General features: G+C 45.6%; 1 long non-coding RNA gene and 1 other non-coding gene across 2 annotated transcripts; one reads left to right on the plus strand and one right to left on the minus strand.

Moving 5' to 3' along the window:
* Positions 1 to 768: 768 nt before the first annotated feature.
* Positions 769 to 7563, minus strand: LOC123329134. The gene is made up of 2 exons (XR_006544316.2): positions 7130 to 7563; positions 769 to 1353 (listed from the first exon to the last, which is right to left on the minus strand). It is a non-coding gene; the product is annotated as an uncharacterized LOC123329134 (long non-coding RNA).
* On the plus strand, positions 5841 to 5912 carry TRNAC-GCA. The gene has a single exon. It is a non-coding gene; the product is annotated as a tRNA-Cys (tRNA).
* Positions 7564 to 27320: the final 19757 nt, after the last annotated feature.

Raw genomic sequence — 27320 nt, forward strand, 5'->3', positions numbered from 1 at the left:
CAGAATTCAGTTCAGAAGCAAAGGAAAGCTTTATTTTTTGATTAAAGAATGGAGGGGTGTGCAGTCCCACTCTAAAGCCCATGCTCCACCCCTCATAGGCCATGGGCAAGGCTGCTTTATAGGGTCTTGTTAGTGGGGAGGACAGAGGTCCGTCTCGTCAAAGCTATGGTTTTACCAGTAGTCATGTACAGATGGGAGAGTTAATCTATAAAGAAGGCTGAGGACCGAAGTATTGATGCTTTGCATTGTGGCGTCAGAGAAGACTCTTTAGAGGCCGTTGGACTGTATGGAGATCAAACCAATCAATCCTAAAGGAGATCAACCCTGAATGTTCATTGCAAAGACTGTTCCTGAAGCTGAAACTCCAATACTTTGGCCACCTGATGCAAAGAACCGACTCATTAGAAAAGACGCTTTTGCTGGGAGAGATTGAAGGCAAAAGGAGAAGATGGCGGTGGAGGATGAGATGGTTAGATAGCATCACCAACTCAGTGGACAAGAATTTGAGCAAACTCCAGGAGATAGTGGATGACAGAGGAGCCTGGCATGCTGCAGTCCATGGGGTCGCAGAGTCGGAGCATCTCTGCACATGGCCCACCGCCGCCATCTTGGATTGAGTATCGTGGGCGGTGCTCCTGCACACCATGGGGCTGGGGTGCCCACGCAGCCCTTTCCTACCAGGAGCTCTGGTCTGACGGGCGAGTTGCGAGACATCTGCATGAGGCACCCTGTGAGCAAGCAAAACCAGACGAAGCACCAAGGAAAAGAAAAAGGTTAGACTTTATTACCCAGATTTCTATTTCTAGTTTTATTTCCCAAGAATTGTTAATAGGCCTTCCAGTAACAGTGGCACCTGCGGATTTCTAGGATTCACCTGGCTGGACCAGTCTGGTTACATGCCCGTCTCTGACCCAAACACTGGGGCCAAGGTGACGAGATTTGCTCCTGGCCAGGGCTGCCCCCTGAGGTGCTTCTGTGTCAGTTAGGAAGGGTGCCCCTTTCTCTTGGGAGAAGCCCCTTTCTCTTGTGCCAGGACTCGAGCTTGAGGGGCAGGGATTTCAGCCCCTTGTGTGGGTACCACCTGCCCAGGTGTAGCCAGTGGTCTTGGATATGCGGACTGCCAAGCCTGAGTAATGGGCCCCTGTGCAATGGATGTGGGCTTCCCTCATTCATAGCTTGTGAGTAGAGAGTGCAGGATGGAGGTTCTCCAAAGGACAATCGGGGGTGCTGTGCCCAGAAGGGAGACTTCGTTCCTTCAGTTAACATATTTGTAGAAAGCATCCACCTGTGCCAGGGCTGTGCAGTGAGGACCATGAATGAAAATCCCTGCCGTCATGGAACGTCCAGCCTAGTCTGGGGGCAGAGACAAAACAGAAATGCATGAATGTATTAGTTATCTGTACTCATGACTGCAGAGCTGTGGAGAAAAGGATGCAGGACGCAGGACGGTGTGCAGCGTCAGATGGGGCAGCCGTTCATTGTTCAAGCAGGCACGGGTCCCGTGGACCTCTCCTCCTTCCTCTCACTCAGATTCTGTCCTCCAGGAAGCCGCCTCTGACTGTCTTTGCCCAGTGCCACCCGACTGGGCCTGGCGCAGCCAACTTGGCAGGACCAATGCAGCCCATGGAAAGAGGGCTGTGAGCTGGGTGCTCGGCTCCCTGTGATCCCCTGGGCCCCGGGGCCATCCTGGGGTGGGTGAGGGTTCTCAGCACCGCCCTGTCCTAAGCCCGCCTGGTCCTCAGACACCAAGCACACAGCCTCCCTGAAGTAGTCCCCTTTCTGCGGGTCTGCCTGGACCCACCGCTTAGATGTCCCCAGGGCAAACTCTGGGCTCTACTATTAGGGATTCTTCTGGTTGCAAGTGGCAGAACTCAATCCAAGCAGGCTTACGTGAAAAAAGAAAATTTATTGTCTCAGGGAATTAAAGTCGGGTGTACTGGGTTTCTGACCCAGCTGCATCCAGGGACTCCAACAACCCAATCATGACTCGATCTCTCTCCATGTCTGGGCTTCACTCTCAAGCAGTTTGTCTCTACTGGGGGGTGGCCAAGATGACCACCAGCAGCTCCCAGCTTCCGTCCCACCAGCCCAGCAGACTTCCCCCCATAGCACAGAGTCCCTTCCCACCAGATCCACCAAAAACCCCAGCACAGGCCCTCATTGGCCCATTCTGGGTCACATGTCCATCCCACAGCCAATAATATCATCCAAGAGGATGGGTGGGTCTGCTTGGCCACACCCAGGTCCCACCCCCACCTCAGTGTTTCAGGTTGGGGTCAGTCCCACCCAGTACACACTATGGCTCAGTGTGAGGGAGGCCTGGTCCTGCTGCTGCTGCTACTGCTGCTAAGTCACTTCAGTCGTGTCTGACTCTGTGTGACCCCATAGACGGCAGCCCACCAGGCTCCCCCGTCCCTGGGATTCTCCAGGCAAGAACACCAGAGTGGGTTGCCATTTCCTTCTCCAGTGAATGAAAGTGAAAAGTGAAAGGGAAGTCGCTCAGTCATGTCCGACTCTTAGCGACCCCATGGACTGCAGCCTACCAGGCTCCTCTGTCCATGGGATTTTCCAGGCAAGAGTATTGGAGTGGGGTGCCATTGCCTTCTCCGATTATTTTGGCCTACTGCATTATAATTTTCATTCTTGTTATTAGCACTTGAATGATTCCATTCATGATTTCTAAAATCTTTATACCACAAGAAAAAAAAAAAAGCCTAATTAGTTCATAGCCTAAAAGTTTTCTAGATCTAATTTCTTCCTTTTCGCAGTTCTTAAAGCCCAGTTTCAAATAAGGCATCACTAGAACAGATAAAACAGTAGCAGAAAAAAAGAGAAACATCAAAGAACAGAAAAATTAAAGTCTGAATCCTATCGATTGGATTCTTACCTTGTCACTGTGCAATCATTCCTTGAGCAGAACAGGGGTGTCCCTGTTTGCCTCAGTTGCCTGCCTTCCACTCAGACATCAGTCCGGGTTCAGCTTAGGCCCTCCATAAAGCCCCTCCAAGGGCTGCCATGTGTTACTAGAAGAGTTAGCATATAGCCCACCTACTGGATTTAGTATTTAAGTCCCAGCACCTGGCCAGGGCCCTAGACTCCTTCATAGGTCCTCAGGATGTAGTTGAGGTACTGTCTACATTGATGTTATGGCTCATCTATAGGAATACATAGAGGAAAACAAGAACATTAATATGGAGCACAAAGCTTGAATTTAGCATTATAACTTATAGGTTTAAGTCCCCCCAAAATTCACTACAACCCTATTTTCATTTTTATATTAAGCTCAGGGCTAACACCCCACGTGTTCTTAAGTGACAAATTGCTAACAGAATACCCCTGCAGAGAATTACTTTTCTTGTTAAAATGTGGTCATGAGCATTAGAACAGTCTAATGAACTAATCTAATATTTTGACGCCATTTAAGGATCACCATTTACCATGCTATAAATTTACCAGTAAATTTTGGCTTCAGTGTCTACTGATGTTTAAAAGCTATGTCAGTTTATCCAAATTTTGTTTTCCTTTGCTCCTTAAAAAAGTCAATTAGACATCTGTCAGTTTTACTGCTATCAGAGGCTACAGTCACTCAATCTAGAGCTCTGCAGTAGGTCAACCCCGGCTTTGGCCTCAACCTTGGCTACCGGCTCTTTCACTTTGGTGAATCTGTGCACTCCTCTTCTAGAAGCAGAATCCAGTTCTGAGTCTGCTCTCAGACTAAGCTGTGGCTCTTAATCCTGGTCTCCCTACTTATGGACAGTCATGTATGAAGCTAACCAGGGGTTGAATCCTATTCATCTGAGGCCCTCTTCTCCCTTGCTTGGTCAGAGATCATCTTTTTAATAGTCTATCACCTCTCTCTTGAATATTACCCTTTGACTCTAGGTGAACTCTACCCCTCTGGTTGTATGAGTTTTAAGGGAAATCAAAGGTGGACATAGACACGGAAATCATGGATGTCAGTGAGGTTCCTTAGCTCAGAGCAGAATGAGTCTGAGCGGTGGGACATGCCTCAGCCAAGGTCAAGATGCTCCAGCCATCCAGAGGAGGGTTTTCAGCTTCGGTTCTCACGTGCAGCGGTGCCTGGGGGAGTGGCGTCCTCACACTTTTCCATCCATGACCCCTGTGAACTTCCCAGGAGACACTCAGTCGTGGGTGGAAGCCTCTCTCTGGAACCACACCCCTTGATCATGAGGGCAAGCCTCACATGTGCACCCCCAAAGCACCCTGTGACCTAGGAGCAACTCCAGGAAGCCCACCCTCCTCCCCAGGGGCTGCTGACTCCCTGCTGGTGCTGCACCCGCAGCCTGGGGAACACAAAGCAGCAATGTCTAATGCAGACTCAGCCGTCAGGCTGCCTTCCTCTTCTCCAGCTGAGAGGACCCGCAGGGACACAGCAGGAGGAGGAGGAGAAGCCTCTGGGTGAGGAGTGTGGGGAGGAGGGAGAGGGGGAGAGGGAAGGGAGGCCGTCAGCTTCCCTCAGAGTGCCTCCTGGGCCCTGAGATGCCTCCACAACGCCTGAGTGCAAATCTACACCTCGTCTCCAAATGATCGTGTCTGCCTGAACACATACCCACAGGCATGCTGTGGATACACACGTGTGAGCGTGTATCCACGCTTGTACAAAGCTTGTCTATAGCACATGCATGTGTTTGAACACATGTATACTCCCCTGTACATGCACATTCATGGAACAATGCGTGTGCACGTACACACACATGAAGACCATTTTCTCACTGTCTTACACACACTTGTGGACACTGCTTGTATAGTGGTATGCACAGCACCCTACTGTGAATATACACCCTCACATATAGGGGATTGAATCACTGAGTCTGAGGCTAGACTCTGGGTCCAGATCCCAGCACCAAACTGTGATCTGGGTTGCATGATTAAAGCCTTCTGTGCCTCGGTTTCCTTACACCTAAGAACGTATTTCAGTGAAGCTGTTGTGAGGCTTCTACGAGTCAGTGCATGGAAAGTGCTAGAAGCATGTCTGGCGAAGAAGGGGGGCTCTTAACAGAGGCCAGTCGTAATCACAGCCCCCTGCACGTGTCCACACACTTCCGCATGTGCGCCCACAATGAGCACCCACACGCAGGCACCTGCACCTCCCACAGCTGCACGGACACCGGCCTGGCAGCATATCCATGGCGATGTGTGTTCACATGTACACAAGCATAGCAAGTCCGGGCTGCACGCTTGCCTATTACTCCTGAAAATCAGCACCCACACACAGACCCTGTGTGCCACGCTTATGTTCATATGCATACCTATATATACCCATGCACACTGTATATACATGCATCTCCATGCATGCATGCATACCATAATCTGTGTCCCCTGTGCAAAAGACACGTACTCATGCGTACTCATCACTCGCCACACACACATGTATCCCTCTTCTCTGCTGCAGGGCAAGCCCCTCCACCCCCTCCCTCTCAGGCTCAACACAATGCCCTGCAGGTCTGAGTCTCACCGGGAGCCCCAGGCAGAGGGAGGTCGTCATCCCTGAGAATGTCAGCTGTGTGTACCTCAGGACCTGCTAGTCCAACCTCAGTCACAGTCCGTCCTGGGGAAGTCTTACCCACATGGGCCAGGAGATGCGTCTGAAGATGCTTATTGCAGTAGAGCTCATAATAGCAAAAAATTACAATTGACCTGAATGTCCCGCAACAGAAGAACAGATAATAAATTTTATGATTTTCTCCAATCTAAATAACACAGAGACCTGACAGAAATTGTAGATCTTTATTACTGTCATCTTCAAGACGTAGTGTTGAGTGAAAATGAGTTGAAGAGTGATAACACAATTTGATACCACTTACATGAGGTAAGGGGCTTCCCTGGTGGCTCAGAGGTTAAAGCATCTGCCTGCAATGCAGGAGACCCGGGTTCGATCCCTGGGTTGGGAAGATACCCTGGAGAAGGAAATGGCAACCCACTCTAGTATTCTTGCCTGGAGAATCCCATGGATGGAGGAGCCTGGTAGGCTACAGTCCACAGGATTGCAAAGAGTCCAACATGACTGAGCGACTTCACTTTCACTTTCTTTTCACATGAGTTAAGATAAAAATATTATGTCTTTTGTGTGGGCCCATACTTATATGGGGGAAATATATGGAAAAAGGATCTAGAAAAATGCATTTAACACATCACAGAGGTTACTCTGAAGGAGGGGACCAAGGCTGGACAACAGAGACATTTGTTCTAAGGAGTCAGCAAAATAACTGACAAGAAGTAATAAGTGAATTTAGAAAGATCACAGGGTAGAAAATCAATAAAAAAATCAATTTAAATTCTATATACCAGCAATGAACAATTGGGAAATGAAATTTTAAAATGCCATTTGCAATACCATCAGAAAAGGTTAAAATACCTTGGGATATATTTAACCAGATATACACAAGACCTGTGTTCTAAAAATAACACACACACACACACACACACAAAACACTGAAAGAAATGCAAAGATATACCTAGTTTCTGGATTTAGAAGACTTACTATTATTGTTAAGATGGCAATTCTCCCCAAACTGATTTATAGATTTAATGGCATCCCAACTGAAATTCCAGGAGACATTTTGAGAAATTGATGAGCTGATTGTAAGATTTAAATGAAAACACAAAGGATCTGAAATCATTAAAAATAAATAAATATAACTAAGTTCAGAAACTTTCACTATCTGATTTCAAGACTTATTATAAAGCTACAATAATCAAGATAGGGTGATATTGGCATAAGGAAAAACATGGAGGCCAGTGGAGCAGAAGAGAAAGTCCACAAATACACGACTCACATATATTCAAATAATACTCAACAGACATGCCCAAGTAATTCAATGGGGAAAAGAAAGTCTTTTTGACAAATGGTTCAGAAATAAATGAATATTTATTTAGAGAAAAATGAACTTCAACCCCTTACTCATACCCTATAAAAATGAACTTCAAATGGATTCAAATGGATTGTAGACTTAAACGTAACAGCTGAAACTCTTGAAGAGAACATAGATGGAAATCTTTGATATATTGATTAAATCAAATATTCCTTAGACAGGACATACCTAGTAATAACAATTACAAAGGTAAATTGGACTTCATAAAAATAAAAACTCCACCCCCCAAAATATACCTGGGAAAGGACTTGCAATGCAGAGTTTGGCAAAGGCCAAGCTTCTTTTCCCTTGCTTGGGCCAACCACGTTCTCCTGCAACCACAGCCCTCCCTGGGCTCTGCGTCAGCTTCTTCCTTTGTCTTCAGGCCTACGGAGGTCATTGTTGTCCTCTGATGCTAATCCTCAGGGCCCTCACTGTCCGTTCTTGGTTTTCTTTTTTTAGAATATAAATTTTAGGTCTTTGTTGCTGTGCTCGAGCTTTCTCTAGCTGCAGAGAGCGGGGGCTACCCTCTGGCTGCGGCGTGTGGACGTCACGCTGCAGTGACTTCTCTCGTAGAGCATGAGCTCCAGGGCGGGTGGGCTTGATTAGTTGCAGCAGGTGGGCTCAGTAGATGTGTCTTGCCGACTTTAGAGGGCGGCCTTGAGTAGTTCTGGTGCACAGGCTTAGTTGCTCAGTGGCACGTGGGATCTTCCCGGACCAGGGATCGAACCCGTGTCCCTCACATTGGCAGGCAGATTCTTAACCACTGGACCACCAGGGAAAGCCCCTTTCTTGGTTTCCTTAACCTGTAGTCATCTTGTGAACACTTCATCCATCACACCCTCCTCAATTTCCCTCTTGAGATTTGCCATCTGTTTCCCGCTAGGACCCAGCCTGGGATAGGAACTGCTGCAGCTGCTGGTATGAGATCAGAGGAGATTCAACTTCATACATGGTGGACATGGAGCAAGGGTAAGGGAAAGGTTACCCCTGGGAGTATTGCCCTGTCCAGCTCCATCCGGGGTTAATCACTTGGGATAATAATACTGAGAAACCTCAGATAATTGGAATGGGCAGACATGGGAGTGTCTCGATTACATGGTCTTCCGTAGGTCAACCCTCTGTGCTCTGCATTATGTTGATAAAACAAGAATGTCCTGTTTGTTTTCTGCCTTCTATCTCAAGGGGAGGTCATCTAGTCCTTGGACCATCACAGATGGACATCTCCCTATCAAGGGCTAACCACTCCATGTCTAGGTTGACAGCTTGCTGTGTAGGACAGTTCTTCCTTTGTCTAACCTGTGGCTCACGGGCTGCAGCTTGATGACTTCCCACTTATTCAGCCTTTGAGAGACTCGAAATGAGCTTTTCCAGAGTGAATCAAAAAATTCAGTCCTTATGACAGTTTTTGACAAGACAACAGGATTTTATTTATTGGGTATCATCTTTTCTTTCTTCCTATTCGTGGTTTTAACATCCATGATGAATTCAGAGCCAAACTCATACATTTTGGAAATGCTAGGTTAACTACACATGTGTCTTGACTTCAGGGCTTTTCAGAGCCTCTATCTAATGCACTAATGTTCTAAAGAGGAAGCCAGAGGGTGCAGCTTTTCCTGGATCTATTGACCATGGAACCTTTCCAGAGCAGAGCTTTATAAGGTGCTAACACCACAGGGAGCATCCTTGGGGATAAGCTGATAGAACCGTGCTCAGTTATTGCATGGATAAAGAACTGAGGCTTGGAATGACTTGCAGTGTCTCACTGTGAGGTCGTGTCACACATACTAGGGTTTGCGACCCAGCCTCATATTATTAAATAAAGCAACGGGAGAGTGGACTGCAAGTAGCAAATAGTAACTGTCAGTTCCTTCCCTTGTCTTCTGCTTGAAGCCTCAGTTTTATTACCTGTCAAATGGGAGCACTAATGCTTTTCCTACAATATCTGTCATGACACTTTTGGTTGCAAGTGATGGAAAAGCCAACTTAAGATGGCTTAAGCCCAAAGAGGATTTATTGGATCACATAAAACTCAGCTTAATCCCAACATTGACAATGCCGTCTGGACTCTATCTCCATAGTGGCTTTATGCTAAGGCAGGCCTTCTCCTGGAAGCATCAGGGATTACGCCCCGCAGCTCTGGGTTGATATCCTCCTAGCTTACCCACCCCAGCAGATGAAGATGCCTCTTTCCCAACATCACTGAAAAGTCCCAGGCTCACTGCCTCTGGAGCAACCCTGGGGCTCACATCCAGAGCCAGTCGCCACAGTCTGGAGAATGAGGTGCTCTGATTGGTCAGATCTTGATCACCTGATAACATTGACCCAGCTCTCAGGAGTTGCTCATTGACAACAAGTGGGTTGCTTAGCAGTCGGTTCCTGTCTGTTTTTTGTCATACTGTCTTGGCAGAATCCTGCCAGGGTCCTGATTATTAAATTTTGTTGTTGTTTAGTCATTAAGTCGTGTCTGACTCTTTGCGACCCCATGGACGGCAGCCCGCCAGTCTCCTCTGCCCGTGGGTTTCCCAGGCGAGAATACTGGAGTGAGTTGCCATTTCCTTCTCCAGGGGGTCTTCCTGACCCAGGAATCAAACTCGTGTCTCCTGCTTGGCAGGCTGATTCTTTACCACTGAGCCAGGTGGGAAGCCCTATTGAATGTTAGGGCTCAGCATCTGTTTTTTAGCCATTGCATTTCCTTGATGCAATCGTGGCATCATGGCAGAGTGATGGAAATAGATTGTGAAACTCTTTGAACTATGGTTCGAATTCTAACTGTGCCATTTATCCACTGGAGTAAATTACTTAATGCCTGTGTGCCTCAGTCCCCTTGCCTGTAAAATGAAGCTAGTAACGCTCTGCACCTCTTGGGCTGTGAGGGTTAAATAAAGTGATTCACATAGGTGGATGGCTTAGAACCACACCTCACCTACGGTGGGGGACAGGACTCTGCAAAAGTGAGCTAAACTTTAGTTACTTGTTGGAGGAGGCAGCAGACATAGCAACCACCAGACCCGCCTCATCGCGTCCACTCTACCCTCTGTCTCCCAGGCACCACCCCGCAGCCAGGGGGGATTTCAGTCCATGTTATCTCTCCACTAAAAGCCTGGTCAAGCACAGTGCCTGGCACATAGTAGGTGCTCAATAAGTACTTATCGAATGTGGAATCCAGGGCACCTCGGGCAGAACCGACCTTTTGCTTGCTCTTCACAAATCATAATGAAGCAGTTCGTGCTGAGAACGCTTCCTCTGTGAGTCTCTAGAGACAACGTGAGAAGCAAAACCTGGCTGCCATCCACCGGTTAGACCTGTCTCCCCGAGCGCAGGGAGAGCCACCACCTGGTGAATAATTCACGTGCTGCAGTCAGCCGCTCTAAGTGCTATGTGGGCAAAGAGCAAGCAGCCTGCAGAACCATTTCTGATTTCTACCAGACATAAAACCAGGGTCTTGGGTGCTTGTTTCCAGCCTACTCATTTAAGAGGCAATTACCTGTCGGGTGTCTTTGTCTGTAAGTGCCTTTGCACACTTACTTGTTAGATGCACTCACCCCTGTCCACACAGGTGGGTGGAAGGTTTATGTCAGCTCACTATTAAAATACAGTTTTAGCGATCCTTTTAAATGACAGCAGCATCTATGCGTAAGTCACACTGGATGTTAAGTCTCCCCTTGGGGATGGTAATCTGCTTCATTAAAACAGTGGTTAATGGAGAGGCTTTATAAATCAGCATCTCTTCCACAAAAACATTTGAGCTAAACCCTTTCTGCAGCCCTGCCCTGCTGCAGGCAGACAGGTTAGAAGGGAGGTAAAGCAGCTGAAAGCTGTCGCCCGGAAGGGCAAAGGAAGCCAGTTTCACATATTTTAAGTGAAGCCAGACCAGTCAACCCAAATTCATTTTCTCCAGTATTAGCCTGGGGTCACGTGCAGAAAAACAGACCCAATTTTGTTCCATGAGCAAACCTTCCTATTTCACTGGGCCAGGGGTGAGGTCACCCTGACACCTCTCTCTGTGACTTTAATGGGCTGAGGTGGGGCCTCCCCAGACCAATGGGACTTGAACTCCAGGGATCAAACACCAGCCTGCCAGGAACTCAGCATTTCCCAATCACCCCACAATTGTTCTGGGCCATCTCGAAGTACTACTACCTGTACTATTATTTAACATTCCTCTTTAAATGGAAACATTTTAAAAAATTAAACCTCAGCCCATGCAGTTATGGATGTGAAATCATGGAGTTCGTCTTCACGTTTTCTATTTCTTCTAATATACTTTGAAATAAATCCATCCCTTAAAAATAAATAACGTTTATGGACTCGGCGTGTAAAATTACCTTGTGTGCTGCAGTGCCCCGCAGGTCACCTACTTGTGGAAATGCTGAATTAACTCAGGATTCTAAAGGACTGAGTCCAGACAAGCACCGTGTATTGGGATTTGGCATCTGCTGCATGTTTTGACCTGCTTCCCTTGGGTAGCTGATGCACACATGGGGAAAAGTCTGAGTGAGAACTGAGCAGTCCTTGTCTTGCTCTCCCGAGGGATTCCTGCTTGCTTTCGTCACAGACCACCCCTGCCCTTGAAGGCTAGGTTCATGGGCACCCCAGGGAAGGGGGTACCGAGTACTGACGTCAGCAAGCATCCTTTTGTTCTCAGATGTCACTGGCATGCTGCAAAGTCAGGAGGTCGGAGACGGATGGCTGGTGTTGGTAGGACCAGAGATGAATAATTCGTTCCTCAAGGTGAAGGCCATGCTCACCTGAGTTTCCCCTGGGCCTGGGAGAGCCGTGCACCCAGGGAGACTCAACGCAGCTTTTCCTGGAGTGAATTAAGCCAGCAACACCCAGACAGTGTCCACCAAAGGCCCCAGCATCCACACTTCCCTCTTTGAAGTTCCTGGTGACAAAACCCTAAGGTCTCCAAGTGTCACTGAAACAAAAGGATTTTTGTAATCAGTTCAAAGATTTGGTGACACTTAGGCCACTTATGGACCAATAAGCTCATGGACTGGTTCCTCTGAGCACTCAGTACGTGACACTCAGGGAGGCGTGACCGCTCCATGGAGGGAGAGGCAGAGCCATTCGTGGTTTACAGTCCCCAGACCACCACCTTGCAAAGGGGAAACAGGACAAGTCCCTCTTCTTGCTGTGTCCTGGCAGCAGTCCTCTCAAGCAGAGCCTCATTAGGATGAACGGCTGTTCTGCACCCTGGGACTGGAAGGGAGCCTGGGATTATCTCAGCCAAGAGATCTCCAGCCCAGAGAACTGTCAGAGTTGCCACATGGACGAGCAGAAAAGAATGGCGCATTTTCCAGGGGCCCCTTTGTGCAATGGCTGTAACCAACTCTGAGATAATGTGCTGGGCTTTGGGGATGGATAGTGCTGATCTTGCTGTGTTCAGGTGCTCAGCCTCTTCTGGGGCCAGTTCAGCGACTGGGAGGAAGTGCCAGTTCCTTCGTATTAATAGGGGGAAAGACTTTCAGGCCCTGATCTAACAATGGAGAGTTATCAGGTGGGGGCTGACCGATGCCACAGAATGTGTAGGACCCCAAGACCACTGCATCTACTGTCTGGAACTCATCTTCAGAGACTCCTGCTCAAGGATGCAGAGAAACGATTATATAGATGTTGTCAGCAACGTTATTTATAACAATGAAAAATAACCTTTCAGATTGGAACAACTCAATATCCTCTACCAGGAGACTGGATAAATACTGCAGTAATTAAATTTTTATTAATTTTTTGGCCATGCCCCATGGCATGTGGTATCTTAGTTCCCTGATGGGGGGGTAGAACCCATCCACTCTGCATTGAAAGTGTGGAATCTTAACGACTGGACCACCAGGGAAGTCCCTTAAAATTTTTGTTGTTGTTGTTGTTGAATGCAGTGGTTAAGAACATGGCTCTGGGATCAAATCGTGGCTTTATACTTACTGGCTGTGTGACCTCGAACAAGTTTCTTTGCCTTACTGGGCCTCAGTTTCTCCATTTTTATAAGGAGAGAAAAAATATCAATGTATTTTAAGGCTCTCATAGCTTTCTTTGTTTAGCTCTCCCCACTGTCCCCATTACACTTTCTTAAGCCAGGACATTCTGTTGGTTTTCATCAAGAGTCACGGATGCAAAATTACAATCAGAGCCACATACTAGCTTATTGGAATCACGGATCCTACAGCAAATGTTTATTCCTTTCAAGAGAGAAGAGCTGGTGCTCAGCCATTAACCTGGTGGTTCAAGTTGAAAGCTGGGTGTTACCCTTGTTCTTCTCTCTGCCTCAAGCCACACCTCCTGTCCCCCAAGTACAGATGGAGTCTGTACAGTGATGCTTCTCACCAGCTGCCCTGCACACCCTGGTCCAGACTTTATTAGCTCCTGCCTGTCAATGACACCAGCTTCATATGTGGTCTCCCTGCTTCCACCCTTGTCCCTGTAGCTCGCTCTTCACATGCAGCCAGGGATCCTGGTGGAAACCATGAGAGCTCGCGTCCCTTCCCCTTTGAAGTCTCTACCCCTGTTTTCACTCATTTAGAATAAAATAAGTATATCAAAATCTAAATAAGTAAAAAATAAGTATCTAAATAGAATAAAATCCTCACCGTGGCCTTGCTCAATCTTTCTAGATTGCCCATCTGTGGCAGCCTCTCCCACCTTTGCTGTCTGACATCCCTCCCTCCCTTTGTGTCATATTTAGCAATTTTTTTCTCTTTGAAATGATTGCATGTATTCTTTTTCTAATGTGATGACTCTCCCCAACTCTTTGACTGTAGGACCGGGCGGTGGGTGCTGGGAAGAGCAGAGTCCTGCCCAGATGACCACTGTCGCTTTTCTCCCTTGAAATCCTTTGCTCCGTCCAACAGCCAAGGTGAGCCAGTTAAAACCCCGCCTGACCTCAGGGCCTTTGCACTTGCTGTTCCCTGTGCCTGGACTGCTCTTCTCGCAGTTATCTGAGCGGCTCTCTCCTTTCCCTCCTTCAGGTCTCTCCTCAGATGTCACCTTCTCAGTAAGGCCCTCCTTGCCTGCTTGCCACCCACTGGGGGCCGCAGTGGGAAGTGCCCAGTGGGGCAGAGGCAGACAAAGAGGGGCGCTGTGGACAGGGGCCTGTGGTTTCCGTGGGAAGGAGTAGAAGCAGCAGGGCAAGCAGGCTTTGGATTGGCAAGCGGGTCTGGGGGCAAAGGAGCTGTCTCAGGTTGTTTGATGCTGTCCCTGGGGTGACGAGGGCAGGTGGATAGTGGCTTAGAATGTGAAGGCCTGAAAAAATGGTTGGGATGTAGGCTCTGTACTGGTCGTCATGTAGCTGAAAAGTACACTCACAGGCAAGCTGTTTATTATCTCTAGGAATTGGCCATCCCTGGGAGGGGCAGTCCCTCCAGGGTTAGCAAGGCCCCAGAATATAGAAAGTAAAAGACAGGGTTAGTTCACCCTTCTCCTGCTGACGGCACTCCCAACTGTGCTTTGAGGGCTTCTCCCTATTCCCTTGTGAAGGGTGGAGTATGTGACCCAAGCAGAGCCAGTCAGCACATTCCATTCCACTAAGGCCAGCAATTGACCCAGATCTGACCAAAGAGAGAGAAGTGCTCAGGCTGAGAAAAAGATGTAGGGATGGGTCACTTGGGGGTGCTGGAGGCTCAGCTAAGTGGGATACTCCTATTTCCTTTTGTCAGTGATTGGTTAATGGTTGGGTGCGTGCTTAGAGCCAGGTAAAATACTGGGTGTCCTGCTATATTGATATTTGAATTTCAGATAAGCAATGAATAGTTTTTTACTATAAGTATGTCACAATTTAAATTCAGGACAGACTATGTTTATTTGCTAAATCTGGCAACCTTATTAGAACCCTCTCTGGGAATAAAAAACAAAACAAAACATAATGAGATGTCTAAGGGGGCATGGGTGGGGCTGCTGGGTTCTATGAGAGATTTTAATCCCTGCTTAAGAGAGAGACAGCAAAGAGTCTACTGTTCATTTCTCCTCTGTGTTAGGATGTGATGTCTGGAACTGTGCAGCCATCTTGAAACCATTAGGCATCAAGTTTGAGAACAGATAAGGATATTTGAGCTCCTTAATTACAACATTGTACTTCCAAATCCAACCTCAGGAATGCCTCTCTCTGTACTTATTTTTATGTGAGATAATTAAATGTCTGTCTTGCTTAAGCAAGCAGTTCTCAATCTTGGCTACATATTAGAAGCACTTGGGGAGAATTTAAATACATGGATGTCAATGCTGTACTCCATAGTAGTCATAATTTCTGAGGTTAGGACTCAGGCATTGGTGGGTTTTTAAAGCTCCCCAGGTGATTGTAGTGTGCAACCCCTTGCTACTCAGAGTGTGGTCTCTGGACTCGAAGCTTGGGCTTCTCCTGGGAGGCTCTTACAGCCACGAACCCAGACCTAATCAATTAGAAGCAGCTGTTTAACAAGGAACCCAAGAGATTTGTCTGCACATTAAAATTTGGAAAGCACTGGCTTAAACCACTGTTAATTATTTACTGCCTTGCAGCTGAACAAATCCCGATTCCTGTTCAAATAGTCAGGACTCCAAGGCACTCAGAATCCCCACCTGACAAGGGTTCCCTGTGCTCTGAAACAGCCAGATGCACTGCACTCAGAGGTTTGGTGTCTTCTGGACAGTCTCCACCTCTAACGCAGGATACACACAGCTTTTTGGCTGATCTGATTTTCACCAGAGCATGAACCTCTCCTGAACTTCTGTGCAACCTTTTAGCCAAAAAGCTCCCTTCCTGCGGCCACCAAAGTGGGTCAGGTCACCCGCGAGGCACTTACTGGGAGCCAATGAGGAAGGCTGTTGGCCACCCTAACACATCTGGCTTCCACGTGGCCAAACACCACTTGGGTACTTTTCTTGGTCCCCAGGGGAATGGCCCAGCCAATCAACTCGCACACGTGGGAGCCGCTCATAAAGCGATTCTAGGGCTGGGATAGAATGCAGCTGAGTCACAAGCAGGGACATGATAGGCAAAGCTATGGGCCAGGGTTTTCATAAGATGAAGCTGTGGGTCAGCAGGCAGGGCCACTGAGGGATGTGGACTTGTGTTTCAAAGTCAGCAAGAGAGCATGAAACATCCAAGACGGAGTGGTCTCTGGGTGGAAAGAAGTCCCTGCTTCTCTGGGAAATGAGGTCTAAGAACAGGTAATGTCTGTCCTTGGACAGGATGGGCTGGGAATACTCCCCATTTAGTCCATCCTTGTAATGAGCTTACATTTTCAGTGGAGAGAAGAGTTATCCTCAGATTAAGGCGAGTGACCTCTGTATATCAGTGGAAGTCCTTGTTATTTATTTGCCTTTATAAATACATGTTAGAACCGGACGTATATACACATATAAATTCATGTTAGAACAGTTAGAACAGGACATGGAACAATGGACTGGTTCCAAATTGGGAAAGGAGTACATCAAGGCTGTATATTGTCACCCTGCTTATTTAACTTACATGCACAGTACATTATGTGAAATGCTGGGCTGGATGAAGCACAAGCTGGAATCAAGATTGCCGGGAGAAATATCAATAACCTCAGATATGCAGATGACACGTTATGGCAGAGTGAAGAGGAACTAAAAAGCTTCTCGATGAAAGTGAAAGAAAAGAGTGAAAAAGTTGGCTTAAAACTTAACATTCAAAAAACTAAAATCATGACATCCAGTCTCATCACTTCATGGCAAATAGACAGGGAAACAATGGAAACAGTGACAGACTTTATTTTCTTGGGCTCCAAAATCACTGCAGATGGTGACTGCAGCCATGAAATTAAAAGACAGTTGCTCCTTGGAAGAAAAGCTATGACCAACCTAGACAGCATATTAAAAAGTAGAGACATTACTTTGCCAACAAAGATCTGTCTAGTCAAACCTATGGTTTTTCCAGTAGTCATGTATGGATGTGAGAGTTGGACTATAAAGAAAGCTGAGCACTGAAGAATTGATGCTTTTGAACTGTGGTGTTGGAGAAGACTCTTGAGAATTTCTTGGGCTTCAAGGAGATCAAATCAGTCAATCCTAAAGGAAATCAGTCCTGAATATTCATTGAAAGGATCGATACTGAAGCTGAAACTACAAAACTTTGGCTACCTGATGAGAAGAACTGACTCCTTAGAAAAGACCCCAATGCTGGGATAGATTGAAGGCAGAAGGAGAAGGGGTCTACAGAGGATGAGATGGCTGGATGGCATCACTGACTTGATGGACATGAGTTTGAGCGAGCTCTGGGAATTGGTGATGGACAGGGAAGCCTGGTGTGCTGCAGGCCATGGGGGTGCAAAGAGTCAGACACGACTGAGCAACTGAACTGAACTGAACTGATAAATACATGAATTGGATCTGCAACATCATTGGATGTGAACCACATTCTGGGCAGACATACAAAGGCTTATTTGGACAAACACACACAAATACATAACATACATTCATCCACTAACCTAGGCTTTTACTAGTCAATTCATCACTCAGCCAGTAAGTTTGAAAGCTTAACAGGTCTTGGCCTTTTTCATTTTGTTTTTTTATTGCTGTAACATTGGATTATAACATGATATGAGTTTCATGTGTACAGTATTATATTTCTACTTCTGTATATCCTACAACATGAAAAAGTGAAAGTGAGAGTCGCTCAGTTGTGTCTGACTCTTTGCAACCCCATGAATTCTCCAGGCCAGAATACTGGAGTGGGTAGCCATTCCCTTCTTTAGGGGATCTTCCCAACCCAGGGATGGAACCCAGGTCTCCCGCATTGCAGGTGAATTCTTTACCAGCTGAGCCACAAATGTGCTGACCATCAAAAATTTAGGTTCCATCCATCACCATACAGTTGATCTCCTTTACCCATTTCATCCTCCCCCAATCCCTTCCTCTCTGGTAATCACTATTCTCTGTATCCATGTGTTTGTTTTTGATTTGGTTATTCATTTTGTTTTTTTATTTTTTAAATATCCCATATATGAGTGAAATCACACAATATTTGTCTTACCCTGACTTACTTCAACTACCATGATGCCCTCAAAGTCCATCCATGTTGTAGAAAATGGCAAGATTTTATCTTTTTTAAAAAGTCTGAGTAGTATTCTATTGTATACATTTCATATTCTTCTTTATCCATTCATCTATTGATGGGCACTTAGCTTGCTTCCATATCTTGGCTATTGTAAATAATGCCGTGATGAACATAGAGGTGGCTATACCTTTTCAAATTAGTATTGTTGTATTCTTTGGATAAACACCCAGAAGTGGGATAGCTGGACATGAGTTTGAGCAAACTCCAGAAGGTAGTGAAGGACAGGGAAGCCTGGCGTGCTGCAGTCCTTGAGGTCACAAAGAGTCAGATACAACTTAGCGAGTGAGCAGCAGCAGCAAATAGTAGTTCTATTCTTAATTTTTTGAGGAACCTCCATATTGTTTTCCACAGTGGCTGCACCAACTTACATTCCCACCGGCAGTGTATGACAGCTTCATTTTCTCCACAACCTCACCAACGTGTGTTATTTCTTGCCTTTTTGATAGCAGCTCTTCTATAGGCATGAGGTGATGTCTCATTGTGGTTTTGATTTGCATTTCCCTGATGACGCGTGATGCTGTGCATGTTTTCCTGTGCCTGTTGGCCATCTGTCTGTCTTCTTTGGAAATGTGTCTATTCAGCCTTTCTGCCTGTGTTTAAATTGGGTTGTTTGTTTTTTGTTGTTGTTGACTTGTATGAGTTCTTTATATATTTTGGATGTTAACCCCTCATTGGATATACCATTTATAAGCATCTTCTCCCATTCAGTAAGTTGTCTTTCCTTTTTCTGATGGTTTCCTTTCCTGTGCAGAAGTTTATAGCTTGATCCATTTTGCTTTTGTTTTCCTTGCCTGAGGAGACATGTCTGGAAAGATATCATTAAGACTTATGTCCAAGAGCATACTACCTACGTTTTCTTCTAGGAGTTTAATGGCTTCACGTCTTATCTTCAAGCCTAAACCATTTTGAACTGACTTGTGTGTATGGTAGTGCTCATTTTGCCTTTTCGAACGTAGCTGCCTGCTTCTCGAAACATCATGTGTTGAAGAGACTGTCCGTTCTCCATCGTTCTTCACTCCTTTCTTGCAAATTAATTGTCCATATGTGTGTGAGTCTATTTCTGGGCTCTTAATTCAATTCCATTGCTCTATGTAACTGTTTCTCTACTAGTACCATGCTGTGTTTTTTTTAATTGATTCATTTATTACCTGTGGCGGGTCTGTGTTGCTGTACACAGGATTTCTCTAATTGCGGTGCGTGGACTCATTGCGGTGGCTTCTCTTGTTGGGCAGGATGGGCTCTAGAGGCGTGGGCGTCAGTACCTGTGGCACGTGGGCTCAGTACTGTGGCACATGGGCTTAGTTGCTGTCTGGCATGTCAGATCTTCCCGGACCAGGGGTCAAACTGGTGTCTCTTGCATCAAAGGTGGTTTCTTAACCACTGACTCACCAGGGAAGCCCTTACCATGTTGTTTTCATTACTGTGACTCATACAGTTAGACTAACGGTGATGGGCAGGGAAGCCTGGTGTGCTGCAGTCCATGGGGTCGCAAAGAGCTGGACACGATTGAGTGACTGAACTGAATACCATTTGAAAGCAGAAGTATGATACCTCCAGCTTTGCTCTTTTTTTTTTCTCAGGATTGCTTTGGCTATTTGGGGTCTTATGGTGCCATACAAATTTTAGAATTTTTTTTGTTGTTGTTCTATTTCTATGAAAAATGACCTTGGGATTTTGGTAGGAATTGCACTGAATCTGTAGATTGCTTTACGTAATATGCACATTTTCACAATATTATCTCTTCCAATCCATGGGCTTGGGATATCTTTCCTCTGATTTGTGTCATCTTCAGTTTCCTTCAAAAATGTCTTAAAGTTTTCAATGTACAGATCTTTCACCTCCTTGGTTAAATCTATTCCTAGGTGTTTTATTTTTGTTGTGATTGTAAATGGGATTGTTTTCTTAATTTATCTTTCTCATAGTTAATTACTAGTGTATAGAAAAGCAACAGATTTCTGCATGTTTTAATCTTCATTCTTCACTGTCCTCATTTATTATTTACAGTAGTTTTTTTTTTTTTTTTCCTTTGGTGGAGTCTTTGGTGTTTTCTATATATAAAATCATGTTGTCTGTAAAGAGTGACAGTTTCACTTTTTCCTTTCTAATTTGGATGTCTTTATTTCTTTTTAGTGCCCAGTTGCTCTTACTAGGACTTCCAATACTATACCATCTTGGATTAGTATCATGTAAATGAACAACTTTGTCTTGTTCCTGATTTGAAAGGGGTAGTTTTCAGTTTTTCACCATTAAGTATGATGTTAGCTGTGGGTTTGTCATATATGTCCTTCATTATGTTGGAATACATTCCTTTTGTACCTACATTATTGAGAGGTTTTATCATAAATGGGTGTTGAATCTTGCCAAATGCTTTTATGCATCTATTGAGATGACTATATGGTTTTTATCCTTCATTTTAAAAAACTGTTTTGTATCACATTGATTGATTAGTGGATGTTAAACCATCATTAAATCTCTGGAATAAATCCCATTTTATTGTGGTATATGATTCTTTTAGTGTATTGTTGTATTTGGTTTGCTAGTATTTTGTTAAGGGTTTTTGCATCTATGCGAATCAGAGATATTGGCCTATAATTTTCTTTTTTGCATGTTCTTTTTGTTTGGTTTCAGAAGCAGCGTGATGTTGGCCTCATAAAATGAGTTAGAAAGCATTCCTTCCTCTTCATTTATTTGCAGCAATATGAGAAGGTAGGTATTAAATCTTTTTGAATGTTTGGTAGAATTCACCTGTGAAGCATCTAGTTCTGTATTTTTATTTTGGGGGGAGTTTTTATTTCTTTGTTTGTTTGCTTTTACTGTTTCAATCTCTGTATTAGTGATCCAGTCTAGTCAGGTTTTCTATTATTTCATGATTGAGTCATAGAAGGTTGTATGATTCTAGGAACTTGTCCATTTATTCTAGGTTGTTCAACTTGTTAGTATATAGCTGTTCATGGTATTCTCTTAAAATACATTGTGTTTCTGTGGTATCTGTTTTTGTTCCTTATCTTGCATGTATGATTTTATTTATCAGAGCATTCTCTCTTGTTTCTTAGTGAGTTTGGAAATGGTAACCCACTCCAGTATTCTTGCCTGGAGAATCCCATGGATGGAGAAGCCTGGTAGGCTACAGTCCACGGGGTCGCAAAGAGTCGGACATGACTGAGCAACTTCGCTTTCACTTTCACTTCTCTCTTGTTTCTTAGCAAGTTTAGCTAAGGGTTTGTAAATTTTATCTTCTCAGAGAACGAGCTCTTGGTTTCATTGATCCTTCTTATTGTCTTTTTAGTCTCTATTCCATTTATTTCTACTCTGATCTTTATTATTTCCTTCCTCTTAATGACTTTGGGATTTCTTTCTTTTTCTTTTTCTAGCTCTTTTAGATATAAGGTTAGATTGTTCAAGATTTTTCTTGTTTCTCTAGGTACTCCTGTATTGCTAGAAACTTCCCTCTTAGTACCACTTTTGCTGTATCCTGTAGATTTTGTATGTTGTATTTTCATTTTTCTTTGAGTAATTTTCAATTTCTCCTTTGATTTCTTAGTTCACCCAATAGCTTGTTCAATAGCATGATATTCAGTCTTCACAGATCTGTGATTTTTTCCAGCTTTCCTCTTGGAGTTGATTTCTAGTTTCATACCATTGCATTTAGAAAAGATTCTTGATATGATGTCAACCTTCTTAATCTATTGAGATTTGTTTTGTGTTCCAATATATGATCTGTCATTGAGAAAGTTCTGTGTGCACTTAGGAAGAATGTGTATTTTTTTGTATTTGGATGGAATGTTCTATACAAATGTATCAAATCCATCTGGTCTAGTATTTCACTTAAGGACATTGTTTTCCTTGTTAACTTTCTATCTGAATGATCTATCCACTGATGTAAGTGAGGTAGGTTTTAAAGTCCTCTTGTATTTCTGTCAGTTTCTCCCTTTAGATCTGATAATAACTATTTTATATAAGTTGATGCACCTCCATTAGGTATATATATATTAATAACCATTATGTCTTCTTGATGAATTGTTCCCTTTGTATACTCTCTATTTTTGTCTCTTGTTACCTTTTTTGGCTTGAAGTCTATTTTGTCTGAGGTAAGTATGGCTGCACGCACTTTCTTCTGGATGCTATTTGCTTTAAGTAGCATTTTCCATCCCTTCACTTTGAACCTATATTTGTTTTTAGAACTGATATGAGTCTCTAGGAGGCAGCATTTAGTTGGATCTTGTGTTTTTTTATTCATCCAGCATTCTTTGTCTTTTGATTGGTGAATTCAATCCATTTACATTTAGGATGATTATGATTTGTCTGGGAAAGTATTTCTCCTTCACGTCTGAATGATAACTTTGCTGGATAGAGAATTCTTGGGTGACAGTTTTTACCTTGCAGTCTTTTGAGAATGTCATTCCACTTCCTCCTGGCCCGTAGAGTTTCTGGTGAAATCCTGCTAATAACAACAAAAATAAGGGTTTTTGTTGTTGTTTTGGTAGGTTACCATTCCTTTTTCCCTGGCTACCTTTGAAATTATTATTATTTTGGCCGCGCTTGGTCCTTGTTGCTTTGTGTGGGGCTCTCTCTCGTTGTGGCACGCGGGGGCTACTCTGTTGCGGTGCGTGGCCTTCTTTTTGCTGTGGCGTCTCTTTTTGTAGAGCGTAGACTCTAGGCGTGCAGGCTTCAGTAGTTGCAGAGCGGGCTCAGCAGTTGTGGCGCATGGGCTTAGGTGCCTGTGGCCATATGGGATCTTCCAGGATCAGGGATTGAACATGTCCCCTGCATCGGCAGGCAGATTCTTATCCACTGTGCCACCAGGGCAGTCTTAAAATTCTTTGTCATTGGCTTTTACCATTTTAATATCATGTGTGTTTAAGATCTTTTCGCACTGAGGTAATTAGGCGTTCTCTTAGCTTCAAGGACGTATGTATCCAGTTCTTTTACGAGGTTTGGGAAGTTCTTAGCTATTATTTCTTTAAACAAACTCTCTGCTCCTTTCTCCCCCTCTTCCTCTTCTGGGATACACACTACCCTGATGTCGTCCTCCCTAAAGGAGTCAGATAGTTCTCATAGAATTTCCTTTTTTTGTTTCTGCACGCTCCCTGCCTTCAGGCCTCAGGCTCCTTCCTCAGGCTGAGCCCTGCCCACAGTTTTCCGCCCTGTCGCTTTCTCTCTGTCCAGGAAACCTGAGGATGGAGGCAGGGCAAATAGACGCACAGTAGTAGTGGGGGCCCTGGGTTGGGCTGAGCTGGTGTCACTTGATGACTTTTTCCACTGTTGTCATTCAAAGACCAAACATGGTGATGTCTGTGTTTTGCTTCTTTTCTTTTCTTAGGGAGGAGGGGAAGATTTCTTTTTTGAGTGATGCCATATGTTCCTGTGTGTGTATGCTCATGTCCATGTGTGTGTTTGCGTGTGTAGGCATGTACTTGTGTGTATGTATATTCTCACGTGTAAGCACATATGTGTGTCCACTGCAGGCAGATGCTGTGGATCAGGCCTGAGGTCAGGACTTAACTCACCAGCTCAGACACTCACGGGATCGGAGGATCTGCAGAGTGTCCTCCGCTCATGTTTCTTCCCCGTAGCTCACTTCACAGTTCTCTGGGTCCAAGGCCTCGGCCTAAGTTTCCCAGGTTCCCTGCAGGCAGGTGGGGACTCCTGGCCCCATTTGGGAGCGCAGGTTCCTCCTGGGGAACATGAGGGGCCTCAGGGGCTCAGATGCCCCCCAGCCTGGGAAGTTGCTCAGCCATGACTGGGCAGGGACCTGGGTGGGGGCTCAGGATAATTCTCAGAACCTCCCAGCTCCTGATTCTACAGGCCCTGCTGTCTTCAGCCCCGTTCTCTAGGATGGCCTTTCTCCTCTGTGTCCCTGCTCACCCGATGGCTTCTCTCTGTGATCGTCCTGATCCTGGCTGGATAATTGGGCTTTTCAGGCTCCACATACCACTCCCCACCTCCTTGTTGGTTTAACCTCGAGGGGACCTTTCCCTCGATGTGTATAAGCCTCATTTCTTCCTCTGTGTCCTTCTTGGAGGCATTTTTGTGGAGAAAACCTGACTTACACCCCGTGCTGCATGTGTATCTTTCCATCAGGAGGCTGAAATACAATCTGAGCCATTTTTGTCTGAGCACTTTCTGGCTAAGTGTGGGTCTGAGCTTGGATCAGATGGGATTTTATGAGGGTTGTAAAAGTTGAGCTTTTAATGTGTCTCAAACAAATTGACGTATGAAGGAGAAATGTTGAAAGTAGGAAAAAATATGGCCTGGGATGCATTTGGGGGCTCCGGAGCACAAGGGCATAGAACTCGAGCATGGGGCTTTAATGGTTCGCAGAATTGGGCCTGAACATGTTTCCAGGAGAACAGAAGAGGCTGCAGGGTCTCCCGCTGGGGGTTGTGATGAGTTTTTCAGCTCCTGAACGGGGACAGTCCTGCCCGGGTTTTATAACAAAATTCTAGTATCAGCCATAGCATATGCCCAAACTCTCAGTTAAACCCAAGCTGTCTTTTTGGTAGAAATGCAATTACATTGGAGAAAAACTGTTTATATGTCTCAAGATATTACGATTATGAAAAACAGCAACATAAACCTCCATTAAGTCAGATGAAAGTTAATCGTGTTTCATGCTGCCTCCCTGGGCCAGTGCTCTGGCACAGACATGATTAACTACAGCCAAACAGGGCTCATCTTTGCAGCACGGTACACATTTTCTCCCTTAATTACAAATAATTGTATAGTGTAATTTATACTACTGCCTGATGCCTAAAAATGCGTGTTCAGGAATAGAGGGTTAGTTTGGGAGGTGGAAAATTATAAACAGGAATAATTGCAGCCTCCTGAGGGCTGGAGGCCAATGAGATTTAATCAAACTTCTTATCAGTGAAAGACAGAGGGGCAGCTTCCAGTTAGAACACTGTTTAAGAATACAGATACCCGTGACGATTTGTCCAGCTGCTTAACTGTCCACCACGAGTTCGCTTTTGTAAGTGGATGTGAGCGGTAGAACACGTGAATTTTCCTATGTGATGAAATAGACACCAAACAGGTTTGGTCCCTGCATAGCATTTATTAAAATAATTTTTTTATTTCTCTTTGGCTGTGCTGGGTCTTTGTTGCAGTGTGGGCTTTTCTGTTGCTGTGGTGAGGAGGGGCTGTTCCCTAGTTGTACTGCATGGGCTGTTCACTGTGGTGGCTTCTCTTGTTGCGGGCCACGGGCTCTAGGTCACGAGGACCTCAGTAATTATGGCTTCCGAGCTCTAGAGCACAGGCTCAATCGTTGTGGTGCACGGGCTTAGTTACTCCAGGGCCTGTGGGATCCTCTCGGACTAGGGATCAAACCTGTGTCTCCTGCCCTGGCTGGCGGATTCTTAACCCCCTGACCAGGGAAGCCCTAGCTAAGTGTTAACATGAGCACTGCAGTATTAGCATGAGCACAGCTGCAGGTCTCTGTGGATAAGGCAGAGCTTGTGGGTCGATAGTTTTCTGAAGGGGAAAAGCAGGGTCCATTTGACCATACGGGCAATTCAATTTAGTCTCTCTTGATAGCACACTTCTTTTTCCAATCACCTTTCAGAAAATGCACTTGTGAGATGATTAATGGTGGTGGTGTTTAATAAAAGCAGAGCAGCCCCAGGACTGAGGTTCTAACCCACCTGAACCCTGATCCCACTGGTTGGCAATGCCTTAGCTGACCTCCCTGGGCCTCACTTTCCTTATCTTGAAAATGGGGATGATACTGAGGACACTGCAGGTTGGCGTGTGAACTAGGTGAGATTAACAAGGATAAAAACACGCACAATGTCTGGGTCATGGACAGTGCACCACGAATGTTCATTGAATCAGAATTGGAAATGGTTTGTTATAGGCCCTGAGAGACTACCCGGGAGTCTGCAAAACTGGACTGAAAATCCAGGGCTGTTGGTCCACATGAATCTCATTTCTCACTATCAGCCTTGTAAAAGTTTCCCCTGTGGATAAGGAATTGGTATGGCCTGAGCACAGCTGCATTCACTCAGGCTCCTAAGGAATCACAAGCCAGGCCATAGGGCCTCTGGCTTTCCTCTGTTTAGACAGTAAGTGGGTTGAGGGCTCGTTTGTTTTCTCTGGACAGGGACCACACCCCCAGGGTCCACAAACTTTGTCTTGAACCAAAGGCCATAGACTGTCTGCCTCAGCCTGGATGTAGGCAACCCTCAAACAGCCATTGCTCTTGGGGTTACCCACTGGCTGAGTCCTAGTCACACAGTGCATTTCAGAGCAGGAAGCCAGGCCTTCTTCCCTGGGAGGAGATTTTTAGAGGGAAGACGTGAGCTGCTTTGCAGGGAGCCTCATCACTGAACCTGGTGGGGAGGGGCTGGGCCCTGTGCTTTGGAGCTGCTGAGGAAAATGCTTTGATAGCAACATCTCTCAAGCTGTGATAATCAGATATGACCCAGAGATTGTCAATGTCTTTTAAAGGATAGAGTCGTCCTTGGCTGAGCACTACTGGATTAAAGTCTAGTAGGTAAAACGGGGGCTTCCCAAGGGGCACTAGTGGTAAAGAACCCGCCTGCCAGTGCAGGAGATGTAAGAGACTCGGGTTCGATCCCTGGGTCAGGAAGATTTCCTGGAGGAGGGCGTGGCAACCCACTCCAGTATTCTTGCTTGGACACTCCCGTGGACAGAGGAGCCTGCCGAGCTATAGTCCATAGGGTCACAAAGAGTCGGACACAACTGAAGCGACTTAGCACGCACAGTGCTAAAATGAATGTAATAAGTGAGCAGTACAAAGAGTTTGTGGCAGCAACCACTGGTCACTTTCCCAATATCCAGTTCCCCCTCTTCCTTCTAATAGAAATCTACTTTTGAGGGGTGCGTGTTGAACTTTCAAAAGCTCTTTGAGACTCCAACTGCAATGGAATAGATGTTGCAACTCCTCAAAAGGAGATCCTCTCTAAACACAGGGATGATCGGGCTCATAAGGGAAGGAAACTGGATCCGGGGAGTGTCAGCTGCATCTTTGTGGGCTCTGACCAGACAGGTGTTGTAACCCTGTGGAAAGGAACTTTCTTGTGAGGTGGCCAGTCTCTATCCACTATGTCCTGTTCTCAGAACCACGGACTCACAGCAGGAATCCAGGGGGTGGAGGTTAGTCTCCCAGGACCTTGGAAGTAAGCTCAGAGCATTACTCCGAGGATCATTTCCTTCCCCTGGACATCAGTGGCTCCTGTTTAAAGGAACAGATCATCACTGCTGTAAGCCAATCAGTGTCATCCCAGGAGGAGCGTGGGAGTGGTTCTGCCCAAGGAGGTGGAAAAGAGAGTCTCCTGGGGCTTTGCAGAAATATTTTTCTTTCCATTAAATCAAGAGGTCATCAAAATGTGGAGACCCCAGCCTCCTGTCCCCTTCTTTGCTTTAGGGGCTGTCAT

This window comes from Bubalus bubalis, chromosome 14 (genome assembly GCF_019923935.1).
Source record: "Bubalus bubalis isolate 160015118507 breed Murrah chromosome 14, NDDB_SH_1, whole genome shotgun sequence".
Taxonomy (NCBI): domain Eukaryota; kingdom Metazoa; phylum Chordata; class Mammalia; order Artiodactyla; family Bovidae; genus Bubalus; species Bubalus bubalis.